At 46.3% G+C, this 22,306-nt stretch overlaps 1 protein-coding gene across 1 annotated transcript in view; it reads right to left on the bottom strand.

Annotated features, from left to right (window-relative positions):
- Lpcat3 (lysophosphatidylcholine acyltransferase 3) overlaps positions 1–22,306 on the bottom strand; it is a 36,246-nt gene that overhangs the window by 12,703 nt on the left and 1,237 nt on the right. The gene's annotated exons all lie outside the window — the stretch shown is intronic.

The following is a 22,306-nucleotide window of genomic DNA, read 5'->3' as shown; positions in this document are numbered from 1 at the left end:
ATAGATAGATAGATAGATAGATAGATAGATAGATAGATAGATAGATAAATGAATGAATGAATGAATGAATAAATAACTGAGACAAGTCCTCACTGAATTATCTAGGCTATCCTTGAACTTGTGATCCTCCTGCCTCAGCCTTCCACATAGCTGGGATTTCAGTTCTCTGCCATTAAAGCCTCAGATCAAAACAATTGAATTTTTCTTTTTTTTTTTTTTGTACATTCTGTGCTGGCTAGTTTTATGTCAACTTAACACAAGCTAGTCATCAGAGAGAAGGGGCCTCAGTTGAGAGAACACCCATATAAAATCAGGCTATAGGCGAGTCCATAGGGTATTTTGTTTGTTTTTTTTCAAGACAGGGTTTCCTCTGTGTGGCCTTGGCTGTCCTGGACTCGCTTTGTAAAGCAGGCTGGCCTTGAACTCACAGAGATCTCCTGCCTCTGCCTCCCCGAGTGCTAGGATCACAGGCGTGTTCTATAGCGCGTGGTAGCATTTTCTTACCTAGTGATTGACTTGGTGGAGGCCAGCCCATTGTGTGTGGTGCTACCCCTTGCCTGGTGGACCTGAGTTCTCTAAGAGACCCGGCTGAGCAAGCCATGGGGAACAAGCCAGTGAGGAGAAGCCCTGTGTGGCCTCTGCATCAGCTTCTGCCTCTAGGATTCTGTCCTGTTTCAGTTCCTGCTCCGACTTCCTTTGATGATGGACTGTAAGCAAACAAACCCTTCCCCCCAGCTGCTTTGATCATGGTGTTTCATCATAGCAATGACAACGCTGGGTTGCATCTGTGTGTGCTGCTTGTGTAGAGGTCAGGACAGCTGTGGGGGGCTGTCCTCTCCCTCTAGTACACGGGGCCCAGGGACCAGACTCAGGTGGTGCCAAGTGCATTACTCACTGGGCCACCACGCCGGCCCCAAGACCTCAGATTTAAGGACTGTTTTCTAAACTACATTTTTAGTGTCCCCCTCCCCCCTTATTCTGCTTCACCAAACACAGGCCTGTCGGGTTTCATTCACACCAACATGCTCTAGGTCTTTTGCAGCTGTGTCCGAGCCCTTGCCAGCTCCTTTGTGTGGAACAGCTCCCCTCAGAATCTCTAACCAGCAAACTCCTGGCCATTCCTCACTGTTCAGTGAAGTGTCTCCCTCAGACTATAGTGACCTCATGTCTTAACGTACTATGACTTAATTGTCTGGCACACAGGGCTGAGAGTCTCATCTGGCAAGTCGGCATGTCCCTGCCTACCTGATAGTACGCTCTCCTTTATGCTTTATTATACACAAACTTTTAAAAAGATTTCATGCAAATGAGTGTTTTGCCTGAACGTCTGTGCACCGTGTGTGTGCCTGGTGCCTGTAGAGTTCAGAAGAGGACATATGATCCTCTGGAACTGTAGTTAGGGATGGCTGTGAGCCACCTTGTGGGTGCTAGGAACCAAACCTATGGCCTCTGCAAGAGCAACAAGCCCACTGGACTGCTGAGACAATCCTCCAGCCCTCCAGACTTTATATTTTGTGTGTTTGGACAACAGTTCCTGACCTCCAGTAGCTGTTTCAAACAGTGTCCCAGTTTCCTCACACACACACACACACACACACACACTGGGAATAACAGGACCAGATGTGCACCAACCACTGCATCTGGCTGTTTACCTGGGTTCAAGGGATGGAGCTCACACAGCAAGGGCTTTATCTTCAGAGCCATCTCCCAGCTCCTTCCTGCAATTTTATTATGCCTTTCCCCCTTCCTAGGTGCCAGAGTCTGCAGCTGGGGCCTCAGGTTCGGGGCAAGCACTTTATCAGAGCACTCTTCTCACTATTGTGTTGGGTGTGAGCCCAGGGCACACGCAGAGGTCAGAGGCCTCCACTCCTTCTACTTTGATACAGGTTTTGAGAATTGAACTTAGGTTGTCAGGCTTGTGGGCGGAGTGCTTTTACCCCGAGTCATCTGGCTAGCACCCCAACAACCCTGTTTTATTTCTGAAACACACTCCACTATGCTGCCCAGGCTGGCCTCGGACTTATGACCCTGTTGCTTCAGCCTTGGAGTTTCTGAGGTTGCAGATGTGTTTCATGCCTCACATTAAGTTAAGGCACTGCGCTGGCAGAAGATCTGGGGACACCGGAGTGAAAGAGATTGGTCCGAATGCTTGCCCTGCGGCTTCCCTGTCAGTCCAGGCTGCCTGGAGTCAGTCAGTCTTTTTGAGTGAAATGGGTATCTACTGTAGCTTTGTCACCTCTGCCTAAACAGTGATGTGTCCAGTGATCGCAACTAGTTACGTAGAATCCATCCATGTGCTGATATTTACCCACAGATGTCTGCTCTAGCTTAGTCCCCTCTCCTGATTTCCACCTTTGATACCTACTTGACATCTTATATGGGTGCCTGCCCAAGGGAGAGCTTGAAACTACCAGGTGCAAGCTGAGTTGCTGCATGGCAAAAGCTGCCCCTCTCGGGGCCTCCCTTGTTTTATTTGATCTCATTTTTATTTTGAGGCAACATCTCACTATGTAGCCTTGGCTGACCTCAAACTCAGGGATCCGTCTGCCTCAGCCTCCCAAGTGATAGGATTAAACGCCAGGTGGTAGTGCACACCTATAACCCCAACACTCAGGGAGGCAGAGGCAGATGGATCTCTGTGAGTTCAAGGCCAGCCTGGTCTACAAGGTGAGTCCAGGATAGCCAAGGCTACACAGAGAAACCCTGTTTTGAACCTCCACTCCCGACTCCCCCACAAAACAAAACAAACAAAAATGGTGCACCACCATGCCTGGCCCCTTCCACATTCCTGACTGCAACTTACTTTCCTATTTGTCAGAACTAGTACCCTGCCCGCCATCATTGTTAGCTTCCTTCCTTTCTTTTCACAGTCAGTAAATTCTGTAGGTCCTACCTTCAAAGTATCAGGACCTCACCTTCCCCTCTTCATCTTTATTGCTTCCCCTGGTCAGTTCCCCATTATAGTCACAGGCATCTCCTGACTGGTCTCCCCGTGTTCTTGACTCCTGTTGCAGCATCCAGCAGATTCAATTCTGTGTCAGACAGTACAGTCTTATGCTTGAAACCCTCTGAAGGCCAAACTCAGGGCAAAGGCTCATGTCCAAGCAGAACAGGCAGTACCCGGTCACCCTCTCTGCCCCACTTTTCTCTGATTCATCTTTCCCCCCCAGTCTTTGCCTGTCTGCCCTGGATGTAAACTTTCCCTTCCTGGATTGTTCCAAAGGGCAGCCTTAAAGCCTCCACATTAAGAGTTCTCCTCATTGAACGATCTATCTCTCCATGCGGCTCCTCGAGCACTTCAAATGTTTGGTAAAATGTCACTTTAACAGTGAGGTCTTCCCTGACAGCTTGTGAAGACACTGCTTCCCCTAACCATTCCAGCAATGCACACGCCACTCTTCCTGAGGGCTGTCTAATTTTCCCTTTGGTGGCAACTGCTCTTTAACATACTGCAGATTATTTTGTTCCCTACTGTATAGCTTACTGTTGGATGGTTGAAAACAAACGCTGTATTCTCTGCACAGCGAATAGACTACCATTAGGCATCCATCACGTGGCTAGCATTGCACTAGGCACTAAGAGAAATATGGCAGGACTGCTAAGAGCACTTTTACTCTTAAGGAGCCTGCAGCTTGCCCTTTAGATAGAGATAAAAGAAATGTCAAGTACATGCTCTATGGCAAGTGCTAATTGTGGGGAAGTCAATCCTGTAGGGTTTGGAGAAGAGAGACCCATCGTGGCCAGAGCAGGAGGGGACACAGCACTTCCAGAGAGGAAGAGGTAAAGACAGGAAATGGGGAAGTACATGAAACACACACTCATGATCTCACAGACTCCCCAACATAAAACCCAAAAAGACCTTGTTGGGGTACAAGAGCAACTGGAACAAGGGCTGGCACAGGACCTCAGGGCAGAGCCGGTGTCCCTGGGGGCCACCTGCCACCCTTTCATTTCCACACGCCTGCCACTTTGTGCAAAGAAATCTGGTATCGGGCTTTTTTGTTTGTTTGATGAGACAGGGTTTCTCTGTGTAGCCTTGGCTGTCCCGGATTCACCTTGCAGAGCAGGCTGGCCTCAAACTCAGAGATCTGTCTGCCTCTGCCTCCCTCCCTGGGTGCTGGAATCACAGGCGTGTGCCAAGGAGCTGGCTCTGGAATCACTCTTACAAGTCCAGCGACTGCAGTAAATGGAGTGGCCAGCCACTGCCCCAGGACGTGGTTTGACCCAGCCCAGGGCAACACCGAGGAGAAGGTGGTCAGCTAGCTCACTTTACTGAGTCCTGGAGCTCCTTGCTTGGAGGGGCCTCAAACAGATCTGTCTATACACAGCAGACAATGCACGTGAAAACAGTATCAGGACGAGAGCGCTAACAGGCCACTTTTAACAGTCGTGATGATATTCCCTCACCCTTCTGGGGCTGGAGAGATGCCCAGTGGTGAAGGAAACGGGCTTGCTCTTCCTGCAAAGGACCCACATGGTGGTTCACAACCATTTCTAACTCCAGTTCCAGGACTCTGGTGGTTTCTTCTGGCCTCAGTGGGCACCAGGCATGCAAATGGGGCACACGAATACATGCAGGCAAAACACTTCGCAAAAAAAAAAAAAAAAAAAAAAAAAAAAATCACTCTTCCTGTGTTTGCCACCTTATTCTATCTCATAGGATGAAGTGTTCCCTAATCTTTAAAGTTGTTTTTTTTTTTTTTTTTTTTTAAATTTTATGATTACTGTGTGTAAACTTGTGCGTGTGAATGTGTGTTTGTGTGGTGTGGGCTGAGATGGCTTGTGTGCTTGTGTGGTGCTCAGAGAAAAGTTTGTCATTATTTCTCTGCTTCTTCCACTACTCGGACTCCAGGGAACTCACGAAGGTTTCCAAGCTTGAGCCCTCAAGGGCTTTCATGTGCTGAGCCACCTTGCCAGCCCTTCTACAAATTTAACTTTCATTATTAACTTGCTCCATAGACCAGGCTGGCCTCAAACTCCCAGACACCTGCTTGCCCCTGCCTCCTGACTGCTGAGATTGAAGCCATCCATGTTAGCTGCCACCTGACGCCTAGCCCTTCTTCTTTTAAAGGGGAGGGGGGGATCGTGAGAGAAATGAGAATGGACTCCGAAGTGCAGACATTAACGCAGCAGGTTTAGGGAACGGCACAGGTGGAATTGATTTCTTTAGCTCTCTGTACCCCTGCAGGTCTCAGTACCAATGAGGTACTTGTTCCTTGGCGCAAAGCTACTTATCTCAAGGTCTCATGTTGCAAGACTTGGAGGTTAAGAAGGTGGTGCCACTCATGCTGACATGGAGATTGGCTGCTGCAGTGGCAATTGTTAGTGACAGATAAAACCAGGAAGAAAGACAAACACAAAGGCGGATCATAAAGAGGGCAGACCAAAGGCTGAATGCTGGCAAATGCTTACATTTAAGGGAGTGGAAGCCAAAGAGCCAGAGAAAAAACAAAACCCACAGAAAAACAAGGAGGCAATTCCAGGCTACTAGATGTGTGAAGGAGGAAGACCACTTCACGTGGGAAAAAAAGTGTATTCACATCAAATGTTGCAGGTGCCAGCGAGAAGGCTCAGCGGGTAACCTTGAGGACTTGAGTGGGATCCGGGGCCCACATGGAAGGAGAGAGCCAATTCCTATAAGTTGTCCCGAGCTCCACGTGTGCCATGCCACTCGAATGTCTACATATGTCCATGTACACAGCAAATAAATAAGATGTAACGAAATTATAGCAACTGGCAAATGTTACCAACGGTGAAAGGCAGTGAGGAGAACTCAATCATTTCTGAGCACCATAAGCTCTCAGCAGCAATTTGGGCAGAGAACCTACTGGCCACTGAAGGCAAGTGACAGAGTAGAAAGGCAGACTGCAAACGAAGGCTACTCCTTTAAGGACCTGCAAAGGAGGAAATGGAACATTTCTTCCTCCCCCCCCCCTTTTTTTCCCCTAAGGGAAGGTTTCTTTGGAACTCATGGTATAGGGTCACACTGGTCTCAAACTCAGATCCACCTGCCTCTGCCTCCACAGCGCTGGGATTAAAGGCTTGCGCCATCACTGCCCGACTGAAAAGAAACTTTCTAAGACAGAAGTTGAACGCCATATGCTTCAAGTAAGAAGAAAAGCAGAGCAGGAAAAGAGTACCTGAACTACAGGAAGGAGGAAAACCTGACCTTTCCCTGAGACTGGAAAAATCAAGTGGATTGGTAGAATACTGTGGCTGGACTGTGGCTGGACTGTGGCTGGGACAGCAGGACATCCAATAGAAGCACACTCACCTCCCGGGCAGCGGGAGAAGACAGGGCAGGAGAGGCAGCAGCCCTCATGGAGCTATTTGCCCAGAGCCCATTTCTCTCTTTGGGAAGGGTACTGAAAACAGAAGCAGACTATTTCCTCAGCCCTTCCTTCCTTCTACAGAAGCTGATACAGCATAGGAAACCACAACCTAACCAAGTACTGCTGCCTAATCCATGTCAGCGGAGCAGCAGGGGAAGCGGCAGGGCAACGCGGCTCACTGGTGACTAGGCTTTATTTATTTACTTACTTAATTATCTACGTATTTACAGGCAGGGTCTCATGCAGCCCAGGCTGGTCTGGAACTTACCATGTGGCCGAGGATGATTTTGAACTCCTGATCTCCTTGCCTCTAGCTTCTGAATGCTGGAACTCCAAAGGCATACAACACGACACCCAGCTTTTTCTTCCTCTCTTCTTTTTTTGACAAGATCTTACTATGCAGTGCTGGCTGACCTGGAACTAGATAGACATCCTCCCCACCCCCTGACAGGGCTTCCTGAGTTCTAGGCACACCTTTTATTTTATTTTTGATAGTGTCTCCAAAATGTTGTCCAGGTTGGCCTCAAACTGTTGGCCATTCTCCTGCCTCCATCTTCTTTATGCTATGTACTCCTGAGCTTTTTTATTTTTTAATGCGTCTGTGTGCGGAGTATATGCATGTCAGTGCAGATGCCCTGGAGCTGGAACTAAAGTCAGTCCTCTGTTAGAGCACTGTGTCCCTCCCAACCATGGAACCATCGTTCCATGCTGGCCCAGAGCTCCCAAAGATCTGCCCGCCTCTGCCTCCTGGGTGCTGGGATTAAAGGCCTGAGCCACTTATGCCTGGCTTTTTCTTTCTTGAAAGAGAGTCAGCCATTCTTCTGCCTTCACCTCCCAAACGCTGGGGCTAGAGGTGCACGCCACCCCAGCACACATGCACAGGTGACTGCACTCAATGTGACTCATCTTCACCTTGCTTTTGTCAATATTTTCATATGATAATTTCAACATTTATTTATTTATTTATTTATTTTACTCTGAAGACATGTCACTTAGTCTTTTTCCCCCTTCTATTCTTTCACCAAAAAATGGAAATTCCTTGTGTAAGAGAACGGATAGAAAAGGGAGACAAACACCATGAGGCGGGAGAGCTGGCTGTACCTGCTGATGTGTCCAGATGAGTTACCCATTAAGCACTCTGTGCTGGGACTTCATTACTGATCCACTCCAGAGCTGCAAGGCTCATAGACCATAGGCCCACGGGAGAGGGCATGGCCCATCTCTGGACAGGCTCAGGAGAGAGTCTTTTTGATTTCTGATCACCGGATTAGGCCTGCCTGGCAGTCTTGGCAGAGGGCCACACTACCTTCTGTGTTCCAGCAACATTGCGTATCTTCACGAAGCTGAGTCACATTCCTCGAACTGAAGAAACCTTAGAAATCACATACTGTAACCCTTAATGAGGCAGATACGGAACTGAGCCCCAAAGGGGATGACTGGTGGACAGGGCTCAAATTAGACTCCGCCCCGCCTGACTGCTTTCCACTATTCTTACCACATGCCTTGGAACCTGGCGGTGACCCGGGAGTGGTGACATTAATAACTAACTGTTTCCTTTGAAAACTGCAGCTATATTCTCTGGTCTTCAGATAACAATCTAAGCCAGTCCTTGTTCACATGCACACGCACACCCGTCTTTATGCCCGTTTAACTCCTTGTTTAAAAACATTTAAAAAATCTTATTTTAAGGTGGGTACAGTGTTGGTGGCACATGACTGCAGTCCCAGCTAGTTGGGAAGTTAAATGGTTTGAGTCCAGGAATTCAACACCAGCTCTGGCAACATTTACAGTGACACACAATCTTAAAACAAACCCACTTCATTTTAATGCTACATATCAGAGCGTCCCTGTACTTTGTTAGTCTAATCACTGGGCACTCAATTGCCTTCTCTTCAGCTTTTTGATAACAGTGATAAGGGCTAAGCAAACTAGGACAAGTGATCAAAAATGTCCAGGGGATGAGGAGCAGGGGGCGTATTGTTATTACTATTTTTGCAGTACTGGGGATTGAAACCAGGGCCTCATGCACGCTAGGACAACAGCTAGCTTTACCCCGACTTACAGCTCTGGGCTGGAGGATTTAATGGTGGTTTAATGGTGTTTTATTCATTTTAGAGCCAGGATCTTGGTATGTAGCCCATGCTGGCTTGGAACTTACCATGTAGCCAAGGCTTTCCCTAAACTCTTCAGATTCCTCACCCTTCTGCCTCTCTAGAGCTGAGGCTGTTGGGATTGGTGATGTGCGCTGGCACAGCTAGTGCTGAGGATGTTTTGAAGATGAACTAATGGATAGTGAAAAAGAAAAAAAAAAAAAGCATTTCTGTGGATTTCAGAAGTATTTCTTAAAGCCAGAGATTGACGGTGTACATCTGTAAATCCCAGCACTTGAGAGGTGAGAGAGGAGGATCAGGAGTTTCAGGCCAGCCTTGGCCACAGCCTGGGCCACACGAGACCCTGCTTCAAACAAGAACAACTACAGAAACTACAGAAAGTACTTCTCTTTTAGCTCCTCAACGCATCAAAACAAACTAACCCTAACTTCCCCAGAGCCCCGCCAAGACTATTTCTTTACTTTCTCCATCCAAGCCAAGCACTCTTAGGAAGCCAGCCTTTCCACTTCAATGCTAATGGCTGATCTATGAAAAGTGGTGACCAGACCAGTATCAATAAAAGCTGAATGAGAAAACCAAGCTGATGCAGGAATTGGGTTCTCCCATCACCAGCTTACTATTAAATTAGTCCAGTAAAAAGTCATCCTGAGGGCTGCCCTCAGGTGCACTTCCTGGCTGATCAGATGGCAAAAGCCATGTCAAGAACAGTGTCCCCATGCTGGCATCTAGACTGTAGTGTTTCTCTAGAGCAGTAATGTATTCAAGGAGTAACACGATGTCTTCATTTCTCCGTTTAGTAGGAGAGGGGCAACAGACACTCAGACTTGATTTTGAGGCACTGAGAGACCCTATTTCCCTCCTGTGGCTACTAACTGGAGCATTTAATCACATTTTAATTCTCTGCAAATTACTATGGTATGTGGTAGCCAGATTATCTGGGCTCTGGAATTGGAGTGGTCCAGTCAAGATTCAGATCTACAGCCTGAGAAAGTTGCCCACATTCCTTGTCCCTTACCATATCCACTTCTGCACTAGGGAAAATGCCAGCCATTGTGCAGGCCACTCTGCAGATGAATAGAAAACACTTGAGCTGAAGAGATGACTGGGCGAGGAAAGGCCTTGTTGCACTAGCCTGATGACCTAAATTCAGTCCCTAGAACCCACATAAAACAGGTGGCAGAACAGACGCCGCAATGTTGTTCTCTGACCTCCACAGGGATACCACGCCTACCCGCCTACACTAATAACCCTCCTACACTAATAATAAAGAAAAAATAACTTGGAAAAGCACCATACAATGCATAAGTCTTTTATCTCAGCTTTTACTGATTTCAGTTACTACACAAAATTTTGCCACCCAAAAATACTGAATGGAAAATTTGAAGAATAAACAAGTCCTGAGATTACACAGCACTCTAAGGAGTGTGACTAAATCTTGCCCTGACGGGGCCCCTGCCTTTTATTCGGGTATCCATGCTGTATATGCTACCCACCTATTAGTTACACTTGGCCATCACACTAGTGTTTGTGTATGAGTAACCTTCCTTTACGAAATAATAGCCCCAAAGTGAGCCAGCAGTGATGCCGGCAACTCCAACAGGCTGGAGAAGCCATAAAAGGCTTCCTTTAGGTGAAAAGCTGTAGGCTTTGTTATTTGTTTGTCTGTTTATTTGAGGCTGCATCTCATGCCATACCCCCGGCTGGTCTAGAATTCACTATGTAGCCAAGGCTGCCTTAAACTCACGGAAGTCCTCCTGTCTGAGTCTGCCAAGTATTGGCATTACCGATGGGTGGCTGAAAAAGAGTTACAGTACAATACTGTGTATGTATGCATGCATGCATGTATGAACCTACCACATGTATGGCGTAATTTTTCTTACAGTACTATCTTATAATTGCTCCTTAATTATTCATTACTGCTGATCCTTGCTGTAGCTAATTTAGCAATTAAGTTTCATTATCAGTGTGTGTGTGTGTGTATATATGTAGGAAGAAGTCAGAGGGCTGTCAGATTGCCTACAGTTGAGGTTACAGGCAGTTGTGAACTTCCTGATGTGGCCACTAGGAATCAAACTAAGGTTCTCTGCAAAATCACTATGGGCTTTTAACCACTGAGCTATTTTTCCAGCCTCTGCTGCATGCCACCATGCCAGGTGACTTTTTTTCTTTAGAAAACAAAAACAAACAAACAAAAAGCCCCCAAGACTGTTATGTGTAATCTTCAGGTACCACAAATCCTGTATTTAAAAGAAAAAAATCGCCTACCACACAACAAATCTGTACTGTCAGTCAGGGAAGGATGCTGGCTACCTGTGCCAGCATCAGGCCGGAGGAGAGGCCAGGCTGAGAAGACTCTCCAGGGTGCAACTCCTAGGGAAGCCAGCTGGGACGTGGGTGGTACTTCCCAAGGAGATCTGAAGGGAGAGGCAGCAGGATCATTAGTCTGCACTATGGACTAGACAGTCACTTCTAGTTCACTGGACTTACTGCGGGGGAGTTTCATAGTCTGGGGAACCTCCTCCTTAGTCCTTAACATGGTTATATGCAGAGCTCAGGTCTGTGTGCATCCAGATACCTGCGGCAAGAAAGCAGGCAGGGAAAAGGCACCCTGGTGAGGGGTCTGGGGAACCTACATTTCCTAGACTAATGTCGCGCATTTCAGCAGCAGGGAACTGTGGAAGGCCTGGAGTGGAAAGTCTGGTAGACGCCATGAAGTCTAGAATTTGCTCACCGGGGAAAAGGGGCCACCAGTGGCACAGAGAGAAGCAAGTCTACTTCCACTTGCTCATCTTTCTCTCATATTTTATTTTAATTATTTATTATGTATACAATGTTATATCTGCATATACAATTACATGCCAGAAGAAGACACTAGATCTCATTATAGATGGTTGTGAGCCACCATGTGGTTGCTGGGAATTGAACTCAGGACCTCTGGAAGAGGAGGCAGTGCTCTTAATCTCTGAGCCATCTTTCCAGCCCCACTCTCATATTTTATTGTTCCTGCCTTTCTTTTTGGAATTGCTTTATCCCATTTAAAAAAGACTTTTATTATTTTTAATTGTGTGTCTTTGTTTGTGTTTGTGTGCGGGAATGTTCACAATGAGCAGATACCTGAGGATACTCCTGGAACCAGAGTTAGAGGCACTTATCAGTTGCCTGGGTGCTGGCAACTGAACTTAGGTCCTCTGGAAGAGCAAGAACTCTTAGCAGCTGAACCGCCTCTGGCCCTATGCCCAATGCTTGCTTATTAGGTTGTACAAGGTATGGTCCTCTCTCAAGGAAGTCTAAGGCCTTGCTCCCTTCTTAATGGCCCTGATTTCCAGGGGATAGAAAGTCCATTCTTGTCTTATCTGGTCTGCTCAGGGCTAGGACTGCTCAAGGTTTGCTTGGCCTCACTGCCTGTAATTTACCTGGTTTCTTTCCAACTTTCCCTAACACTACTTCCTTGCCATTACTGGGGCAACACCTCGGTAGGTAAGACTTCTTTGCTCAACAAATAAAATAGGCTCTGTGCTGCCCAGCTATGGTGCTAACAGGAGAAAAAGTAGCCTGAACTATTCTTGTCAACCTGAGTATGTGTAACTGTTGTATCCTTGCTCTCCTTTGCGTCTTTAATGGAAAACACAAAGACAGCCAGCAGTAGTGGTGGTGATGGTGGTGGTGGCCTCGGTGGCAGTGGTGGGTGGAGGAGAGGGGCATAACTTTAATCCCAGCACCCAGGAGGCAGAGGCAGGTGGATCTGAGATCAAGGCCAGCCTGGTCTACAGAGTGAGTTCCAGGACAGTCAGGGCTACACAGAGAAACCCTGTCTTGAAAAACAAATAAAAAAATAAAAAGAGGAGCTGGGCAGTGTGGTGGTATAGGCCTGTAATCATAGCAATAGGGAGGCTGAGACAGGGGGATTTCTAGTGTAAGTCCAGTTCTATAGAGGTATCTTCTGGGTGGGGGGCTTCAGTTCAGTTAGTGGAGCGCTTGCCTGCTCTAGGTTCAAGCCCCAGTACTGCCTAAGATGGCATGGCATGAAAGCTCATGCTGGTATTTCTGACTCCAATAATGGAGACAGTAAGAACAGAAGTTTAAGGCCAGCCTTGCCTACACAGTGAGCTCCAGACCAGCCTGAGGTCCAGTGAGATCATGTTTAAAAGAGGAAAAAAAAAAAAAAAAAAAAAAAAAAGGTAAAACAGGGGCCCTGGAGAGATGGCTCATTGGTTAAGGGCACTCACTGACTGCTCTTCCAGAGGACCCAGATTCAAATCCCAACTCACAACTGCCCATTGTCTCCAAAATCTGACAATCTCACATATACATATGTACAGGCAAAACACCAATGCACATAAAATAAGGGTATACATATATAAAAGAAATCCTCCCAGTCCAGGTTTTCATCTTAAAAAAAAAAAAAAAAGTAATACAAAAAATGTGAACAAATGGGGCTGGAGAGAGACAGCTCAGAGGTTAAGAGCACTGGTTGTTCTTCCAAAGGTCCTGAGTTCAATTCCCAGCAACCACATGGTGGCTCACAACCATCTATAATGAGATCTGGTGCCCTCTTCCGGCAAGCAGGCACACATGTAGGGAGAACACTGTATAAATAATAAATCAATAAATCTTTTTAAAAACCGTGAACAAACTATGGACTTTAGTAAAACAATCAAACAAAGCTTTGGGCCAGAGAGTCAGCTCAGCAGTTTAAGAGTGGTTGCTGTTCTCGCAGAAGATCCGCGTTTGGTTCCCAGAACCCACATCAGGTGGCTCACAACCGCCTGTGACTGCAGCTCCAAAGGAGCCCATCCTTTCTTCTGGCCTCTGTTGCACCTACATGCTTATGCAAACATGCACATAAATAAAACCCTTTTTAAAAGAGACGGCTCAGCGGGCAAAGACATGTGCAGCCGAGTCCTCGGAGCTCAACCCTCAGGCCCCACGAGGTGAACAGGGAGGACCAACTCCACAAAGCTGTCCTCTGACCCAAAGTGCTGGTGAGTGCGGGTGCTGGTGAGTTGGTGCTTTAAGCCAGGCAGAAGCACCAGAGACACCTCCTACTACCATTGTTAGGAGTCCCACAAGAATACCTCCCCACACAGCCATAAGGGATAAGCACAGGACTTAGCTTCAGACCCATACAGGATCCATGTTTGTCACTTCAGTCTCTGCAAGGCACTACAAGCCTGCTTGGTTTATTCTGTGGGCTGTGTTCTCATGGTATCCTGACATTTGCGCTTTTTATTACTGAATTAAAAAATACACACACACACACACACACACACACACACACACACACACACACCCCTGCATACTAGACACTTACATTTTCTCCTATCTTGTGTTATTCTTTTTCATTTTCATGACAGTACCCTTTGATGTACAAGAGTTATTAAGTTAGTCTGTCAAACTGGTCACTGGCCACTCCAGTCAGAAGTGACTTGGTCCTTTCTACATTGATGATTCAATATTAGTTGGAATGGGAAGAAAATTTGAAAACATAATAAAAGTCTTTATTTTAGAAGTAAAATAACATTTTGATATAAATGAGAAAGTTGGGAAGACCAGTCTGGTCTACAGAGTGAGTTTCAGGATAGCCAAGGTTACACAGGGAAACCCTGTCTCTAAAAACAAACCAAACCAACCAAACAAACAAAAAAACAAAAGGCTGGGGTGTAGTTCAGTGGCAGGGTGTGCTCTCCTGGCACAGGCGGCCTGCGTTCAACTCCCTACACCAGAAAGGTCCCAAATCCAAAACAAACTGACCAGACCCTCAGACTCAATGCACTCTGGAGGTTGATGAGATGATGACTTGGGGACCCCTGACGATCTTAGGGTCTTCATATTCTAAATGGAAAGGAAGTACTGGCCCCTGGCACTTCTGCTGTATGACAGCACCAACAAATGAAGGACATATATGTCACTTTGGCTGGCAGTATGGTGCTTGCCTTCCCAGAATTCAAGAGGTCAGGCGGGAGGCTTTTAGTGAGCCTGAGGGCCCTTAAACCTCATAGGGAGTTCAAGGTCAGCCTGGGCTGCATAACAAAACAGTCTCACAAAAAAAGCCACACGGACTGGGGTGTGGCTCAGTGGTAGTGAACTTGTCCAGCAGACTCTGGATTCTCTTCTCAGGCCACAAACTCAAAACAACACACCAGTGGCTTCCTAGAGTTCCTGTGTTTGCTTTTAATTCCAGATGGGCGATGTCTTAGTCACTGTTCTATTACTGTGAAGAGACACTATGACCAGGGCAACTCTAATAAAGGAAAGCATTTAACTGGGGCGGGCTTACAGTTCAGAGGTTTAGTCCATTGTCATCATGGCGGGAAGCATGTCTGCCTGCCACGGTGCTGGAGAAGCTGAGAGTTCTACATTTGGATCTGCAGGCAGCAGGAGGTGACTGAGACACACTTCCTCCAACAAGGCCACACCTCCTATCCATGCCACTCCCTATGGGCCTATGGGGGCCTTTTTTATTCCAGCCACCTCAGGCAGTCAATAAAGAGTTTTAAAAATGGAGTCAATCGGGTTTGGTGATGCATGTCTATAATCCCAGCTACCTGGAAGGCTGATGAAGGAGCAAACTGCATGTTTGCGGCTAGACTGGGCAAGACAGTGAGTTTCAGGTCAGTCTGGGTAATTTAGCAAGAGCCTGTCTTAAAAGAAAATCTAAATCAAAACAAACAAACAGCCTGTCCTTTAACTAAAGAATGTGGACTAAAAACAAGGAATGAACATTTCTAGTGGTGCCAACAGTTTGGTGTTTCCGCTCAGGTCCCGTGTCTACATTCAAACTTGAATCAATCTTGTCCGCTTTTGTCTGGGTGTATGCCAGGAGCCTTAAGGGGCACTATTCCAGTTGGCTTCTGTGTGCTGGCTTGGGGACAGCAGTTTCCTATTTACAGACTGTAATCTAGAGCGCTGTCCAGTTGACCTGAGGTCAGAATTGCTGTCACAGCAAAGTGAGAACCTCAGGAGCTAGAAAGCATTCCCCACGGCTACAAGCATGCCACTTCTCAGGGTAGCATGCAAATGAGAGACCCAGCATAATGCCAAGAGTTGCATATGTGGATAGATCCTTTATTTTTATGGTGAATTCTTTATTACTTCCAAAATTACTACATCCCTTTATATAAATTTTATGTTATAGATAGAACCACATATGGGTTTGTTTGTTTTGAGACAGGGTCTCACTGTATAGCCCTGGCTGGCCTGGAACTCAATATACAGAACAGGCTGGCCTCAAATTCACATTGATCCTGACTGCCACTGACTCCCGAGGCTCACACCAACACCCTCCCCTTTCCAGTTTATGGTTTTCTTATGAAAATGCCATAGCAATATGATAATTTGGTAATGAAAACATCTTAATTGAAAAAGCTTTTAAATGTTTTCTTTTTCTTTCTTTTTTTTTTTTTTTGAGACAGTCTCACTACGTAGCTCTGGCTGTCTTGGAACTCACTATGTAGACAGAGATAGCCTATGCCTCCCAAGTACTGGGACCACCAAGCCTGGCATAGATTTTTATACTCTCAATTTACACTTAGTATGCAGTTAGAGCGAGACATTTAGATAGTCTATTTAAGGCTTTTCAAGCTGGGTGTGGTGGCACATACCTATAAACAGAGTCAGGTGGATCTCAGAGTTCGGGGCCAGCCTGGTCTACAGAGTTTCAGGACAGCCAGGGCTACACAGAGAAACCCTGTCTCAAAAACAAAAACCACCCTTTTCCTGACGATATAGCACAGTGCTTGAGAACCCTTGCTGCTCTTGCTGAAGATCCAAGTTCAGTTCCCAGCACCCACACAGAAGCTCACAGCCACCTAGCTCTAGGGGATCCCATGATCTCTCAGTACTTGCCAGTACACACACACACACACACACACACACACACACACACACACACACACGTACATACACACACCACAAACCCTGGCAGTCAGGGTTATTTGTCAGAGGAAAGAATTATGAAAGCAGGAGGTAAAAACTGTTAAGAGAGTAAAAATACCCCATCCTCCCCGCCAAAAAAGAGCCACTGTCTCTTTTTTTTTGGCTAAAAGCCAAAAGGTTCTTTGGCTTCTTGGCAGTCTCTCCCTTGCCAGAGAGGCCACAAGGATCTAGGGGCTCTGATCTCTGATCAGATCCCTAAATGATTTTAGGGTTATCTTTTAAGAGTGTGTGTGTGTTCAGGGTGTTAAGAGTAGCAAGAAGGGTTCGTTAAGTCCTTCTAGTCTAGAGAGCAGACATCTGCTCTGGGTGGAGTCCCTGGAAACTGTGATAAGACTTTCTTATTTGCTGGGTGTGGTGACACAGGCCTGTAATTCCAGCATTCTGGGGGTGGAGGCAGGTGGATCTCTATAACTCCAGACAAGACAGGGCTACTCTGTGAGACCCTGTCTCAAAAAACACTTCATGTGTTGAGTCCCAAGTCAAACCTGAGTATGACTATTTTCAGCTTTAGTTGGCCCCCTCTGACGAACCTTCCCTCTAGCTATGATGCAATGTCACCTGTATCAAAGCCTTTCTTATTAACATTTACTGTATACGTGATTCTTCTACAGAGCAGTTCATTCAAGGTGCCCAGAGCTCATTCTTCTGACTGATCTTCAAAGCTATGATTTGAATGGAGAGGAAATGAGATCTTAAAAACAGTTCATTTCAAGCCAGAAGAAAATTCTCAGCCAGAAATTACTTTTTTTTTCCAGTGCTCTAGTCTCTATATGCCTTTCTTGGCTTGAAAACAGGGAGATAAAAACAACACATATGACACTTTCTGATAAACAAGATGCAGGCAAGGTGTGGTGTCTTATGATTGCTATCCCAGCAGAAGCTGAGGGGTGAGCGAAGTTCCAGGCCTTTCAGCTACAACAGTGAGTTCCAGGCCAGTCTGCGTTACAATATGAGACACTAGCGGGTAAGGTGGTGCACACCTGTAATTCCAGAACTCAGGGAGGCAGAGGCAGGCGTATCTCTGTGAGTTCAAGGCCAGCCTGGTCTACAAAGTGAGTCCAGTCCAGGACAGCCAAGGCTACACAAAGAAACCCTGTCTCAAAAAACAAAACCAGAATCAAATCTGTTTGTTGTCTCAAAACAACAACAAACAGATAAGCTTTCATGGTCTCCAAGGGGCTATTACTGTTTCACCAAGAGAACTCCTCCTGTGCCTTAAACCTCCTGGTCTTTAATTTCTTAACTATTGGGAACACGCACACACGCTCGCGTGCACACACACATACACACACACACAGGTACACAATTTAAAACTTTAGGCATGAGAACAAATAACAGAACCTCTTTCCCTAGCAGGTGCAACTAGGATCTAATTCTTGTTAAAGCCCCACGCCAGCTTCATTAATTGCATTAATAAATGTAACATCAGTTAAGTTACAAGTTGAGTGATGATTCCGTTCTCCAGGATTTGAAGAATGACAGGACATTGCTCTAAATTCAAGGCAAGCCTATATATAAAGCTACATGAGTTCCAGGCCTGAACCACAGAGAGAGAGACCCTCCCTCAGAAAAACAAACAAAACAGAAATGCTATACTGCTCAAAGTGGCTAATTTGATACAAAAAGTGAAGTTGGCAACATTGGTGCAATCATGTTATCAGGAAGTTTTGTAACTGACCCTCTCATTTGAAGTTCCTGCAATGACAATGGTTATAATACCTAGGATCATGATCTTTTAACAAAATGGTTAATGAAGAATGGCAAGGCATGCTAGCCATCGGGAGAGGCACTAACCCACAAAGAACCTAAGAGAGTTGTTTTGCCAAAGATTGTAGCATACAGTGAACACTTCAAAAAGTTTGAGCCTATTCAGACATCAAGTATTACAAAACAGATGATGAAATACTTTGAACAGCCCACCTTTAAGCTCTAGGGGAGCAAGGGTAACCTGAAGGCTTTCGAACAAACCGAGCATGGCAGGGCGTGGTGAGGAAACCTGGGACCCCAGAACCTGGAGGGCGAGGCAAGAGTGAGTGACAGCCACCTTGGGCTGGAGACAAGACCCAGTCTCAAACAACAGGTGGCAGATTACTCCACTGATGGGTGGTGTAGGCATGGGATACCAGATACTCTAGAGGCCGAGGCTAGAGAAGAACAAACTCAAAGCCTTCCTGATAATGAGACTATAACCTAGGGGCTATTGAGCAAGGCTGGTTTCAAACAAAACAAAAAGCGGGAGAGGCGAGCTAGGTGTGACAAGTAGCTGAGGTAGGAGGATTCTGTGTGTTTTGTGCCAGCCTGGGCTATAAGGTGAATTCCAGGCCAGCCTAAGGTACAATGGAACATCTAATCAGCCCATATATCACCAGTCAGTCCAGAGTCTAGTGTATCTCACAGCAGTCTTCCCAGCACCTGGGAGATGGAGGCTGCAGGATCAGCATTTCAAGGTTACCCTCCGTCACTCACAAATAAATCTCAAACCCAGAAGCTTCAGATGCTAAGAATGCTTCTGTGGCTATGAATTAGCATAAAGCCCAAGAACACAGATGTAAAATATACCTAGACTTCTAGAATTGGAGGGGCCTGTGAAAGTCATTCGGGAGATGTCCCAGTATGTTACAGTATGGTTCACAGTCAGAATTTCCAGTTGTTTAGTTAATGTGATTCAATTTTAAGTTCCATTTAGTTAGCTTTGATGTCTTTAGTTTGTGATTTCAATGCTACCCCAAGAAAGACTGCACTGAACAATGGCTTTTTCCTGTGACTCTGATTTACAAGGAGTTAACCCATGGGCCTTGTTTGATTTTTATTTTAAAAGTCACTAACATTAATGATACCAATTCTACCAAATTCAAGGAAAGAATTCCTACTCCTAACTGTAATTTTAGAGCAGCCAGTCAAGCAAGTTATGGTCATAGCCCACAGAACCCCATGCTAGGCAGAGTGGCCATCTGCTCCATTTGACCAGTTCTGGCTTTGGATGCTGAGGCACTGTGTGCTGATTACACCTTGGTTAACTACAGAGCCAAGGGGGAGGATTATGGAGAACATTTGGATTTTGCTCCTCTCCTGGCTCCACCCAAACCCAATATGCTCCTGAGCTCAGGTAAGTGTTATCTTAACCTTTCTAGTTCCCAGTTATCAGAAAAACAGTACAAGGGAAGTTACAACAGTGCTGTAATCATCTTACGAGAACTGGCAGGCTTCAGAGAATTGCCTGAGAACCGTTTGGAACAAGTCTGGTACACAGCCTTAATAAATGGCAGCTAGGAAGCCCAGTGTAGTTTTGTTCACTTGTAATCCCAGCGCTCGCTTGGGAGCTGGAGGTAGAAAGGCCAAGTGAAGTGGAAGTTTCGGTGTCTTAAAAAACTCAGTTATGTCTTAATCCCAAGTGTGGGATATGGGGCTGCCTTAGTTTATCCGGAGCTAATAACTGCCTTGTGTGGGGCGTGGTCTTTGCCAGCTGCAGATAGTGGAATTCTGAGGACTCTGAGAGGATATAAATGCGAGAACCTAGAGAAAGGCTTGAGGAGACACATGGAGGAGGAAGAAGGCTCCTTGTTTGTTCTGCTGCTGCCCTTTGCCTGGCTGGACTGCTGGATATCCTGACAACTGAGACTGGTATTTTCCCAAAGAACCTGAAGACCCTAACCAGCTGGAAATACGTCCAAAGAGGTCTATGTCCCCTTTCCCTTCTAACCTTCTTTATCTCCTACTTAGGGTTGGGGGGGGGAGGTTAGAAGGAAGGTAGACCCCCAAATGAAGTAAAGTAAAAAAATAGCCCCTAAAATCAGACCAGCCTAGGTTCCCTGGGCTGCCATCTCACCAAAAACAAGCAGGAAAATAATGGTTGCTATTTCTGTTATTAATAAGGAGGTAGCCAGTCCATGGTCTAGGGTCCAGGCTGGCCTTGAGCTCATGATTGTTTTGAATGCTAACACAGGTGTACACCACCATGCCACTCCTCTTTTTAGAGGAGAAATTACTTTTATTTTACCAAACCATTCATTCATACATCCATTTAACCAACAATTACTTACGAAGTCAAATGCTATGCCATAAACTCTGGGCACGCTGTGGTGACCTAGTCATCATAATCAATGGTTGGAAGACTTCATTCAGCACAAGGGAATGTAAGAAGGGTCATGATTTCGAATGTGAGTCAGGAAAGAACGCTCAGAGGAAACAACAGCTTGTTGAGAGACAGGTGTGTTAAGTAGCTGAGCATCGAGCTTCCTGGGCAGTAGGGTCAGTGTGCACAAAGGCTCAGGGGCAGGAAGGGCTCACTGCCTTCTCTGAGGAAAGAAAGGCCACGTGGCTGGAGGCCTCACACGCACTTGTTTGAAACAAGGACGCATCATCGGCAGGCAGGGGCTCACTAGGCAGGCATGGAAGCCCAAGAATGGTGCTGGGCCGGATGACTCAGGCCGCTTTTGGAGAGGAGACTGAAAGGGGCAAATACGAATTAAGAGACCAGTCAGGAGGCTGCTGGGGGCAGGTTTGTGCGCACATGCGCGTTTGTGTGACAGATGGTTGGTGATGGAGAGAAGAACTGGAGACACAATTTGTTGGTTGCGCTGATAGGAACTGGCGATTGGGGTGCCGGCAGTGAGTGACAGGGAGGGGACAAGGTGGAGTCTCTTGTTTCCCCCAAACACCAGCTATAGGGATGAAAGTGCTTTCAGAATCCACCTTTCAAACACATCTGCATTCCCTAGACCTCGCGGATGGTTTCTTAGTGGATGCACCCTGCCTCCAAGTCATTTGGACTGAAATCAATGATCCCACTAGTTAGTTGCCTCCCTCTTTTTAAATCACCTTTGTACCTTGTCTTTCCAGGTTTAGCCCCAGGCTCAGTATTCCCCATTCAGAAATCAAACGCCAACAAAATGCTTTTGTGAGACAGTAGCCCAAGCTGACCCAGAGTTAGTGGTTCTCCTGCAATAGGCTCCTGAGTGCTCATGTGCTTCCTACGTTTTACCATCCGAGGCTAAGGGAGAAACCTTACTCTGTATTCAGAGCTCACTACTTATGAAATGCTCCATCTTTAAATCTCATAAGGCTCTGTACTTCTTACAGCCTTTTATTGGGGCCAGTCCACTGAGCTCACACACATTCCCTCCCACCACAGACCATCATGTCCTAGAGCATGGCTTTATTACACGGGCTGCTCTCATTGCTTTTGCCCTTGTGGCGTCACGAACACTATGTGTCCGAAACAGGTATTCTTTGTTGAATTCAAGAATTCATGTTATAAATTACGTTAAGGAATAATAAAACTGGTGTAGTTAAGGGGGGGGGGATGTTACCCAGTAGCATTTGTCAGTACCAGAGCTCACAAGAAAATTCATCTTCAGCACCCTCGCAATCCCACTTAACACGAATGTCCACATGGGTAGTGATCTGGCTGCTGAAAACGCTCCACTCCAGCACGCCACATAAGCTTACTCTTGCTTTATGTACTGACTATTACAATTATAAGGTGGTGAGCTGGGTATGGTGGCAAACGCCTTCCCCCCAGCAGGCAGATCTCAGTGAATTTGAGGCCCACCTGGTCTACCCAGTGAGTTTCAGGCCAGCCAGGACCATGTCTCAACAAAATTAAAACAACAACAAAACAAGCTGGGCGTGGGCCCAGTGAAAGAGTGCTTGCTTGGCATTCGTGAAGCCCTGGGTTCCGTTCCCAACACTCCGACCTTCCTCTCTCAAATTATAATTTCTGAATTAGGCCATTTCAGATGGCTTTCTGTAACTCATGTGTAGGGGGCATAAATTATATGAAAAATAAGACAGTAAGGGCCATCCATCATTGTTTCCCAAAACTTGTTTCTAATACATTTATACACTATGGGAAGTGGTCTTTAGCAAGGGTCTTTATGGGTCTTTCCCGGAGCTCTCACTTTTCCTCACCCTCACTGAAGTTAAAGT

This window comes from Psammomys obesus, unplaced genomic scaffold (genome assembly GCF_907164565.1).
Source record: "Psammomys obesus unplaced genomic scaffold, mPsaObe1.curated_primary_1811, whole genome shotgun sequence".
NCBI lineage: Eukaryota > Metazoa > Chordata > Mammalia > Rodentia > Muridae > Psammomys > Psammomys obesus.
Note: the sequence above shows the minus strand (reverse complement) of the source record. Positions and strands in the feature narration are given on the sequence as shown.